General features: G+C 36.6%; 1 pseudogene; it reads left to right on the top strand.

Annotated features, from left to right (window-relative positions):
• Positions 1–892: 892 nt before the first annotated feature.
• LOC107712837 (cadherin-15-like) overlaps positions 893–12,196 on the top strand; it is a 17,422-nt pseudogene continuing 6,118 nt past the window's right edge.

Genomic DNA, 12,196 nt, shown 5'->3' with positions numbered 1-12,196 from the left:
AGTTCGTAAGGGGAAGAAGGAAGTGACTCAGGTAGGCGGTTTGGAGACTCGTGGCTCTTTTATTTCTTTCTCTAAATTTCAACTCAACACAAACGGCGCGCCTCCAGCGCGTGCTCACTCTGCCAAGGCATAAACTCAGTTCAATCAGCTTTTCCTCCTCCGGCTACGGAATCGCCACGAGTCCCAGTCTCTCTCTCCCGCTGCAGACTTCGCTGAACCACGCCCCCCCCGCCACAGTGATCATGTATGCTATGGGGGTTATTCATATATGTTGAATATGCAGCAGCAATATTCCTTACATGCACACAGCAGCATGTTGTGGATGTATTGGCAGTAGCAAGTCTCGGTACTTGCTCTGCCGCAGCTGCAAGACCACATCTGCCAAGACCACATACATATTAACATTGTCATGTACATTACCATGCAAATCACTCTGAGAGTTGTCATGACAGATATTAAGAATTTTTAAAGAAAAAATTCTCAATTTTGACAATATACTGTATAGACTTGCATACCGTATATTATTTTAGTAATGAACAGTGGAGATGTTAAAAGGTCACTTTAGGGGTGGCCTTCATCATTTTAGCAAGTTCAGTGACAGTGATTTTTAAAACATGGCTTTGATGAGTAAATAAATGTTTAAATAAAATCAAATACATTTCAAGTGTCAGGCAAATTCATAAGAAATTGCTTTGCGGGGTTGAACCATTTAGTTATGAAAGCTGTTAAAATTAAAGACAGACATCTGCTAAAGAAAACGTGTCATGACTCGTATGACATCTAAATACTTTTACCTTTGAAAAAGAAAGTATCTAGGGTCTCTTCTTCAGAAATCAATGACATATATGTGATGCATTCCTCACATTGGGTTAACAATAAACAAATGTAATTTGATCAGGTTTTTCAGATGGTTTCTTTGCAAAACTGCCCTGGAGCTGTTATGGCCAAGTCCCAGGAAACAGTGTGTGGCTGCATGTTAACAAGAGGAATTCCTCAGAACTGTACTGGCAAGAACTCATCTACATAACTCATAAGGTAATTAACTTTCAGCATTAACAAGAGGAATTCCTTAGAACTGTACTATTAATAACTCATCTACATAACTCATGTAATTAACTTTCAAAACACCCAAACTTCTAAAGAACAATTACTTAGTAATGTGTTGCTTGTGTAGTAACGTTTTATTCAAGTTTAATTATTCAGTAATTAATTTAGTAATGATTAATTAATTTTAAAAGTTTTTTTCCCCCAAAGGGCTTTGTGCTGTCTTTTAAGCAGAAACAGATCTTAGGTAATACTGTATGTCATTCCCCAACCCACACACATAAATGCAGGGTGGAAGAAGCACGTGATGAGGCTTTTTTTTCTGGGGGGACCAAAAGATGCTAGTCTTATATTTTTGTAGTGCCAAAAACAGTGTCAGTTTGATAATCTCTGCCACTGACAACTCTCTCACTCACAGATTTTTTTCATCTCTTCTAGAAGATGTTTCCACGAACTTCGCTGGCTCTGACCTTGTTGTTGTTTCTCGCTGTGCAGGTGAGTAGAAAGAGATGTGGATGTAGCACGTAAATGCTGTTTTGGAAAAATCGGGCTGATAGAGTATATTGTGGAAGGTTGTCAAAGGCAATGTGTACAATAAGGTTCCATTTGTTAAAATTAGTTAACGTGAACTAACAATGAAAAACTACTTCTAAAACTTATCAATCTTAGTTCATGTTATTTCAGCATTTACTAATACATTATAAAAAATCTTGATCATTTTCTTAATAATAATAATTGATCATTGTTAGTTATCCCTCATATTGCAATCAAAATCTGCGTACAATTTTTGGATTCCGAAGAATCGTTGATTTATAAAACAGTCATAACATAATATTTTTCAACTAAAACTACATTGTATCTGATCAGCAACTTCTCATTAATGAGTGACGGGAAAAAAATAATAATTTTGAATGTTACCATAATATTCCCATGTTTTTACTGCTTTTACACATTACCCATCATATATATGATGCATTTTTTTTTAAATGGTTGTATCTTAAAAATAAAAATCAATCAATCAATCAATCAATCTTATATTATATTATATTATATTATATTATATTATATTAAAACACTTGTTCCCTTATTAAAAAACTATGCCATTTTTAATAATTTTTAATGTTTCTATTCTGGTTCAAAATGGACCTAAATGTGTTATGCTTTAACTTCAACTAATGGGACCTTATAGTAAAGTTTATCCAATTATATTATATTTTAAAAGACAATAAATGTAATTTTATTGTGAAATATTAATTATGTTAATACTTCAAAGGCTGTTATATTAATATAATTTAATGACATACATCATGTACAGGAACCAAAATGATTGTAACATCACTGTGTTTTATGATGATGATGATGATAATGATTATTTTTTATGATTAAACCTATACGCCAATGAAGTGACAAAAACAAAAAATGATTCAAGCACAACTGTAAGTTGTAATATCTCTCTGTGCATGTCAACAAAACTAATGTTAACAGATACAACTTTTAATCTTAAAAATGTTTTAGTAAATGTTGAGATAAACCCTCATGTTGTATTCTAATCATTTTGATCCGGAGCATATTTTCTTTCTCCAGAAAATGCTAGATAATCTTATCGCATTTGACTAAAACGAAATTTCTAGTCAAATTATTACCAAATACTGGATTCAGTCTTTTTATTAACTTGTTTTCTTTTAGTTAGCACAGGTTTTGTATTTCTGTTTTAATGCATTTGTGGATCATTTTGGCAATATTCACTCAAAAACGGAGGTGCATTTGTTCAGATCAATGAGGCCTACGATTGAGCAGTTCCAAAAAAGAAATACAAATCCATACAATATCATACAGACAATGACATCTCAGCACTCCGTACAATATCTTTCCTCAAATACAATTTGACAAGCCCTTACAAGTCCATACAATAATACTCCACAGTTTTTTTTACACTTATTCAACTTTAAATGAGTGCATCTGAACTACAAACAACAACCTTCTAAACACTTATATAGAGTAGCCTAGCAGTTAATGAGAAAGTGCAAGTTATTAAAATGGAGAATTGTTTAATTATGAAAATAGAAAAAATACATATAATATTCATATTTGGGCAGTTTTGCTTTTATTGCAACAGGACAGACAGAAGTGGATGGGAACGGGAAAGGTCCTCAAGTTGGGACTTGAACTCCGCTCACCCGAAGCGCAACCACGTTACATGTCGGAGTATTTGTATATTTAAAAAAATATAATAATAATAAAAAAATGTAAATATTAAAATATTTTGTACAAAAGTGTGTCTTTTGAAAAGGTACCTTTTTTGTACCTTTCTGAGAGTGTACTGTCCTGTAAATTCCAAGTATTTTTTTTTATATCTTAGCTGGTAACAAGTCAATCAATATGGTCTATAACCGTTTTTTTAATATAAAAGATGGACAAACTTGACTCATGTGTGAACATGGGCGACAATCAGTTGTATCAGACAATCAGTTTATGCCAAACAGACACTACTGAATTGTAACAGTTTCAGGTTTCAGTGAAGCATCTTGTCCTGTAGAGTCACATAATTAAAACAATGCGGGAAATGTATTTAAACTAAAGCGAGCAAATAGCTGACTTTTGAATATTTAAATAGGCTATAATTCAAGGTATAAAAAATAAGCAAGGATTCTTTTGGCTAGACTCTATGATTATTAATTGAGTAAAATGTTTGACAAATTAACTTTGAAACAGAGTTCTTCTATCTGATACATTCTGTGTTACATTCAGAATATGATGAGGTTTTCACTATGTTGCTCTAACATAAGAACAGCCTTCTGGTCATTGGCATGTGACATGTGATTCTCTCAAATTCCTGTTTTCATATTAAGCTCAAATATGCGAAATAAAAAAAGACGGCTTTCAGATAATTTGAGTATTAAATATTTGTGTCTTTTGTCTTACATTTGAATTCACAAAGTTACCAAAATATGCACCACCTATCACTGTTAAAAACATAGCAAAACCTAACCACCAGGCCATAAATAATAAAAATTTGCATGAAATTATATTTTAATTATTTATTTATTTTAATTATTATTATTTATTATTTTTTTATTTATTTTTTGAACAGATCATGAGCATTGGAGACTGCTGGACCAGTTCACAGAAGCAGCGTCATAAAAGGGAATGGGTCGTTCCTGCCAAACGGTTAACAGAAAATGTAGACTACAGTCATCTGCCCTATGTCAGCAAGGTAATAGATAATACCATACGATATAGCAATTCTCTCTGCTCATTGCATGTACAGCACATTACAATTCTAGCTTCAATAATAACATTAAGTTATTCAGTATTCCTGATTTATTCACTCAATAAATCAGTTTCTCTATTAAAAGACAAATGTGTTGCACAGCCAGCTGTCTGCAATTTCCACAAACAGAGTACAAACTATTACTACTAGAATATAGGTAAGAGGACTACAGAGTTGAAAATGTATCTAAATTAAGGTATCAGGAGGAATTAGGTTTAGGATCAAATTTAATTTATTATCCATAAATTAATGAAAATATTATTATTTGTTTGATCTTTTTTCATACAGTAAGAGGAGTTAAAGCAAAAGGAAGGAGATTATGTATGAAAAAAAGTGACTTTTATGATTTACTTGACAATTTGCACTAACATATTTTAATTCTATTTTACTGCTACTGCTCTGTACAATTTACCTGTTATTGTCGAGTAAAATCTACTTACCTAAGTTAAGTAAATTTAGAAAAGAAAATATGTAACTTTAACTTGGCCAGTAAAAGTTTGAGTAATAAAAAGTTTTAAAGTTTATGTGTTACTCAATAATACAATAGATATCATGTAGACACCATATCTACATAATTACACTCTAAAAAATGCTGGGTTAAAAACAGCCCAACTTGGGTTATTTGGCAACCCAGCGCTGGGTAAATATTGGACAGAACACATGCTGGGTTATTTTGACCCAGCTGGTTGGGTTAAACGTTTTTACCCACCATGCTGGGTTGTTTAATTTAAGTCATCTATTGTGTAAAAATCATTATATTGCTGGCTTAAAATGGGCTGGAAATTAAAAATCACACACAGAATTACTATAGGCAAAAGCAATAATTTAAAAAATGAACATAATTCTCGTGCCGGTGTGTCACCGAAATCTGAGCCGGTGAAGGGCTGCTGTTCGCGGAGGAACTGCAAACTTTAGACCGCGGCCTCACGTTTCACTCGTAACTGAGAGATGGCGTGACTGACTCCAAAACCTGCCCAAAAACAAACAGTACTGAGATTAGAGAACATATTTTAACATCAAATTAAATTACACTCAGTATTATAACGAATAAAATCAATTTATGTTATGCAAGGCAACCCAATAAAATGACCCAACAAGCTGAACCCAGCATTTGGGTTAAAAAAATAACCCAGCACTTGGGTAAAAATATTAAAAACAACCTTATAAAATGACCCAACAGGCTGAACCCAGCATTTGGGTTAAAAAAAAAGAACCCAGCATTTTTTAGAGTGTAGTAATACGGCACTAACCCGAACACAGAGACTGCAATAGGCTACTTGGTACACATGACGGTAACATTCTGTGGATCATTTTTGAGTATGAATGTGTCATTTTGAGCAAAAAATTAACTCCACATGTAGCAAAATTGCAAATTACTAAACCTAACAACAAAAGCAATGATAAAACTGTGTAAACACTGGAGAAAAAAACAAAAAAAAACAAATCAACCTTATTCATTTTTCATGCTCCAGTGCATGATGGGGAAAAAGTTGAGTAGGTTTTACTTAATTTTATAATGCTGATATTTACGCTTTAATCTTTACAATTTCTTGAATTTAGTACTAAAATAGAATTTACTTTTTTAAATTATTGCCTGAACTTTTTCAAGAAGAAATTATATTTGTTTTTCTGTAGTATTTACTTCACCACAGAATCTTTATTATCAGTGTAGAATGATGTTACAATTTTAAGTCATTTTACATTTTTTTGTAATTATAAGAACTATGTGGTAACAGGACTGTGCAGAATTTGTAAGACAGAGATAAATATAATAATTTTGGTCATTAAAATCAGTTAATGCTTAGTAATATGAACTGAATGTCATTTTAACACATCAGTAAGACTCTTGTATGATAATAATTATTTATGATTAATCACTGATTGTGATTTTAAACAAACTTTTTTTTTTTTAATTGACTTGTACACTCTTCTTGAGTGACAGCAGTCTAACCATGCAATGTGAAATTTCTCAGATCCGATCAGACAATGATGAGACTGTGATGCTACACTACACTCTAAGGGGACCAGGAGCCAACCAGCCACCTGTTGGTTACTTTGTAGTAGACACATACAAAGGACTGGTTCGCATTACACGGCCCCTGGATCGCGACGAGAGACAAAACTACACCGTGAGGATTGCAAACGTATAGATTTAAGATACAAAGTATAGGTCATGCGTTATACTGTAGACTGTCACAAGGGCTATATGTCTACATTTTAAGGTTCTGAGAAAAAGCTCAATTACGCAGCACTGTTAAAAAAAATAAAGAAGTGTTTGTGCTGCCTAAAAATTTTAAGTTTAGTCAACTTGAAATGTTGTACTAAGTGACAACTTGGATAATTGAGTTGACTACAATTAATTATCCCATATCAATACATTTCTAATAAACTGTTTACTATCAAAAAACTCCGGACAGATTTTTCTAGTTAATACGAACGTTATTTCCTATGGTATTTTTTATAAACATTTTTTTTTTGTCTTGTAGCTTATTGGCACTGCATTGTATGCTAACGACACCATAGCTGAAGATAATATTAAAATCAATATTGTTGTGGAGGACCAGCATGATAACCCACCAGTTTTCATCAAGCCAGAACAAAGCAGCGTTTATGAGGGGAGCCCAGTTGGTGAGACTGCCACTGCATTGCTGTTGTCAAAAATTACTTTTACTTACTTTTCTGAAATTAGGAATGACTAATCATTCACCTCAAAGATCTTGTGCGAAACATTTGTTTTTGTAATAGCTCTCTCCTTTCTAGGTACCTTTGTAACACAAGTTGTGGCCAAAGATGCAGATGAGCCAAACATTCTTCACACTAAGATAGCATACAGCTTGATCAAGCAAGAGCCAAACGATGGCACGCTTTTCTTTGCCGTTGACAAAGACAATGGAAAAATCTCTGTGAACAACCCAACACTTGACAGAGAGGTATTTGTTACTAGTTACACTGATATTTGTATGTGTGCTTGTCTGTTGGTAGCTTCAAATGTTACCACCAAACCGTCTGGATGTTCAAGTTCCCATTCTCTTGAACAGGAACACAGGTCTTTTGTTCTTACGGTGCAAGCTGTTGACATGTATGGAAGTCCTGAAGGACATTCTACTACAGCTACTGTATTTATAGATATCCTGGATGTCAATGACAATATTCCTACTTTGGAGAAGGATGAGGTGACTATATGCATTGGCTAATGTAACTTGAATAGTCAGGAGGTCACATTTTTGACATTAAATAGTTTTTTTAATACCCTTGTGAAAAAGAATTGTTTAACTGTATTCATTGTGTACTTGTAGTGTACTTCAAATATTTTTTTTATATATATAAAAAAAAATTAACATAATATTAATGAAACAAAGCATTTAACATAATATAAATGAAATAAAAGTGTATTTAAAGAAAGTACACTTTCACACAATTAAAAGAAATGTGAACATTGTACTTATGTCAAATTAAAAGCTTTACATTAAAGTACATTTGAAATTAATTTAAATTGTTAAAAATCTTTTGTCCTGCTCCAAAGTAGAACACTTAATTTGATGTGTTGACTACCAAATGCTAAAGAACAAGTAAAGTACTTGATTATAATAACATGCAGTAACAGTGTCTGAAAACATTACATTCAGTTTGCACTTAAGTATTCTTTTAAACTATCTCAAGGGTATTCCTCTCAATTAAATGCTGTAGCATAAGAAAAATTGGTAAAAAAAAAAAAAAAAAAGTGTGGACATTTTCTTCTGGTTTCATAGTTTTCAGCAAGTATTGATGAGAATGAGGCACCTGTTGAGGTTTTGAGGATCCAGGCTCTGGATAACGATGAAGAGAGGACAGACAATTGGTTGGCTGAGTTTGAAATAGTCTCGGGGAACGAGGATGGAAGTTTCTCTATTGAAACTGATCCGAAGACAAATATGGGTGTTTTGTACCTGAACAAGGTCTGTGCTTATTTTGTACACAGTTCTAAGAAGTTCGTGTGATGGAAGCAAGGAGATCAGGGCTGAAAGGTAATAAGGGTGTGCTGTTTACATACATATTTGTTAGGATGTTATGTATTTATTTATTCATTTTATTTTTTTATATTTATGTATGTATGCATTTATTTATTTATTTTATTTTTTGAGTAACTAACTGCACCTTGTTCTCTCCACTAGCCTGTTGACTTTGAGTCAGCATCTGATATGAACCTGAATCTAGTTGTTGCAAACAAAGCTCTTCCAGGAGCACCTCTAGGGAGTGGAGCAGGAGCAGCAGGTGCAGGTGGAGCTTCTGGAGCAGGTGGTGGAGCTGGAGATTCTGGAGCAGGTGATGGAGCTGGAGCTTCTGGAGCAGGTGTTCAACATATGTTTTTGGAGGAAGCTCCAGTGTGCCCAAGCAAAAGACATGCTTAGTAAAGATCAGTGTCAAAAACAAACTAGGAGGCTGAAAGTTCAAGTCAAAGATCAAGCCTATATCTGTATCTGAAAACACCAAAAATTATTTTCCAAGAGTAATTGACACCTACACTGCTGTAGAAGAAGACACAGGCAAAACAGCAGAAAAAGTCAAGTAAGTTTTCTCCAAGCATTTCTTGAAAAAAAAGTCAGTTTCAAGACTTTACAAGTTTCGAATATGCAGTACATAACAACTCAAGCCATGCATATCAAATGTGTAGAAGCATTAATACACCTTGACATTATACAGTTTTACAATATTTGACTGAATACTATATTTGAGGTTTATAACTATTCAGAATCTTCATGTTATAAACCTCAATCCTTCAAACTGCTAAACCAAAAGTAGAATTTAAAATTGCAATAATGTAATGGTCCATGTTTGTTTAGATATGCAAAGGGATATGACCCTGACAACTGGATTTCTATTGACACGGATACGGCTGAGATAAAATTGAACAAGGTACCAGATCGTGAGTCTCCATTTGTGGTAAATGGGACCTACTATGCCAAGATCCTCTGCATTACAGATGGTTAGTATGAACAACAAGTCAGAGCATTATGTTGGGAATATTTACACTGCTAGTTAAATGATTGGACATACCTAATTGATTTTTTTCATTAGCATTATTGACAATTTAGACAAATAGTACAGTCACCACCCTTTGCACACAGTATGATTTCTTCAGCATCATGATGTTGGGATGCTTTTTAAACAGTAGTGAAGGAGTGTACATGTCAAATAGTAAAAGATGATTTAAGAAGGTTAACTGTAACATGTTTTGTGTTTGTTATACATTTTAGAACTGCACTCTCAGACGTCTACAGGGACTATAGCTTTGCAGGTGGAGGACCTGAATGATAACTGCCCCAAACTCCTTAATAATGTGCAGACTGTCTGCAGTGATACCAGAGTGGTCAATGTCACAGCAGAAGATGAAGATTCAGATCCCAACGGAGCTCCACTAGAGTTCAGATTGATACAAGAGAAGACAAAGGGCAAATGGAACCTGCAGTGAATAAATGGTAATACCAAACAGATAATATTATTTATTTGCAAGTGTCTGAACGATGAAACAAATGTACACTATCCTCTTGATCTAAGAATGTTTTTTATTTACAATAAACTGAAAGCAATCACGCCATATATACAGAAGATGATAATTATTCTTGTTCAATTGGAAATAATAGTCAAGACTCTCACTGTTCCTCACCTTTTCAGATGTAAGTGCTTCAATGCTCGCTGAAGATGACTTATGGCCTGGTTTTTATGAAGTTACCATGGAGATCAGAGACAAGCAAGGACTGGTCTGCCCTGATGAGCAAGTCCTCCATTTAGAGGTTTGCACTTGCTCTGAAGGAACGTTTTGTGTTTCAAAAGTGGCGGCATTACGCACTACATCAGCCAATTTTGGAGCAGTAGGAATTAGTTTCCTAATTCTAGGATTCCTCTGCCTAATCTGTGAGCATGAGTTTACTTTGCTGTGTGCCACTGTAAATTTATTATTAGTGGTAACACTGTAAAACAGACATATGTTTTAAATGTGTGTGTATTGTCTTTCTCTATTTTTAGTGGCACTCATGGCCATAATAAAATGTGAATTTGGGAATCATGGAAAAAAATGTATTGATATGCCATTTGAAACCAAGCAACATCTTATCTCCTATTGCACAGACGGAAAAGGAATAGACGCGGTAAAAAAAAATCCCTTCATGATCTTGCACAGCTGATACAACAAGTGAAAAGCAACAAGTGTAAAACACTTATATCGTGTGATAACTGATTCTTTTTCTCTTGCAGGATGTTCTTCTGATGGGCATCCCACCAAAACTCTACAATGAAGGCGGCGATTAAATAAAATTATGGTGGAAGCTAACTCTAATATCCCAGTGGATGAAATTCAGGTCCCTTGGTCAAAGCAGGCTGTAAATAACAGTTCTAAAATGGTAGGAATGATGCATAAGAGTGCATTTGGAGGCTTTTACTATGACATGAACATGGAAAACTCTGCAAGGTGGCAAGAAGACTCGCTTGACGCATTCCTAAAAAAATACCTTTCACGTGTATGTGTTCCTCTTCAGGAACTCGAGCTGCGTCGGAGAACGCTTTGGGAATGCCTTCAGCGTGACCGACTCTGAATCACGTGTGTAATCAGTCCAGTGGATGGGCGAGACGTCACAGGCGGGGGGACGTAGCGACCAGGAAGCTTAAAAGCACGTGCTTTGATACCGGCGTCAGCTTTCTGTCAATCAGCAAGCGCTCTGTGTGTGTGTCAGTCGCTATCTGTTTGTGAGTCTTATTTAGTGTTGTCTGCCCACTTATAAGCTCCATTATGTCAAAGCTTCAGTCAAATGAAGCATTTGGGGGCCACTCGGCCCGCGGTCTGTGGAGCGGCCGCCATCTCACGTGGCAACTGCCTGGAGATGCTGGCCGTGTTTCTAGCAAAGTTGAAACACGTTCTCCCGGACCTAAAAGGTCGCCATGTGTCAGTGCGCACCGGCGACACAGCGGCGGTCTCTTATATCAACCACCAGGGAGGTCTGAGTTTGCGCCCCCTTTACAGGCAGGCGCACCAGATCCTTGTGTGGTCCCAGGGCGAACTCCTCTCGCTGAGAGCAGTTCACATTCCTGGGCTTCTCCAATTGGGAGCAGACATCCTGTCGAGGCAGGGGCCGAGGCCCGGGGTACGGAGAGTTTTGGCCAGGCTCAGGTGGACCTGATCGCGACTCGAGAGACATCGCGCTGTCCCCTCTGGTTCTCTCTGACTCATCCAGCTCCACTGGGGCTAGATGCCATGGTACAGATGTGGCCGAGGCTTTGTCTGTACGCCTTTCCCCAGATCTCTCTGCTCCCGGGAGTTCTAGAGAGAATCCGCCGGGACGGGGTCCGTCTACTGCTAGTAGCCTCGTTCTGGCTGGGCCGAGTATGGTTCTCGGACCTGATTTCTCTCCTTGACGGCTCTCCATGGGAGATTCCCGTCGGGAGAGATCCCCTCTCTCAGGCGGAGGGTACGATCGTCCACCCCCGCCCAGAGCTGTGGAAGTTGTGGGTTGGTACCTGGCTGTGGTGCTAGAAGCTCTCTGTAGGCCTCCCTTCGAGCCTATCGAGGAGATCTTGGATCGCCACCTCAAGCTATCAAGACTACTTTTCTTCTGGCAATATCTAATCTCAAGAGAGTTGGGGATCTGCAGGCCCTCTCAGTGGCCCCTTCCTATATCGACTTTGCGCCCGGTCTGGCCAAAGCGTTTCTGTACCGTCGAGCGGGGTATGTTCCTAAGGTCCCCTCCTCTACACCACGGCCTGTCGTACTCCAGGCCTTCAGTCCTCCTCCCTTCAGGGAGCCAGACCAGCAGAAGCTTAATTGTATGAGTCCAGTGCGATCACTGGATGCATACGTCCACAGAGCTGCCCTGTGGAGAAGGGCGGACCAACTGCTCATATGCTATGGTC

This window comes from Sinocyclocheilus rhinocerous, unplaced genomic scaffold (assembly GCF_001515625.1).
Source record: "Sinocyclocheilus rhinocerous isolate Xijiao unplaced genomic scaffold, SAMN03320098_v1.1 scaffold478, whole genome shotgun sequence".
Lineage (NCBI taxonomy): Eukaryota > Metazoa > Chordata > Actinopteri > Cypriniformes > Cyprinidae > Sinocyclocheilus > Sinocyclocheilus rhinocerous.
Note: the sequence above shows the minus strand (reverse complement) of the source record. Positions and strands in the feature narration are given on the sequence as shown.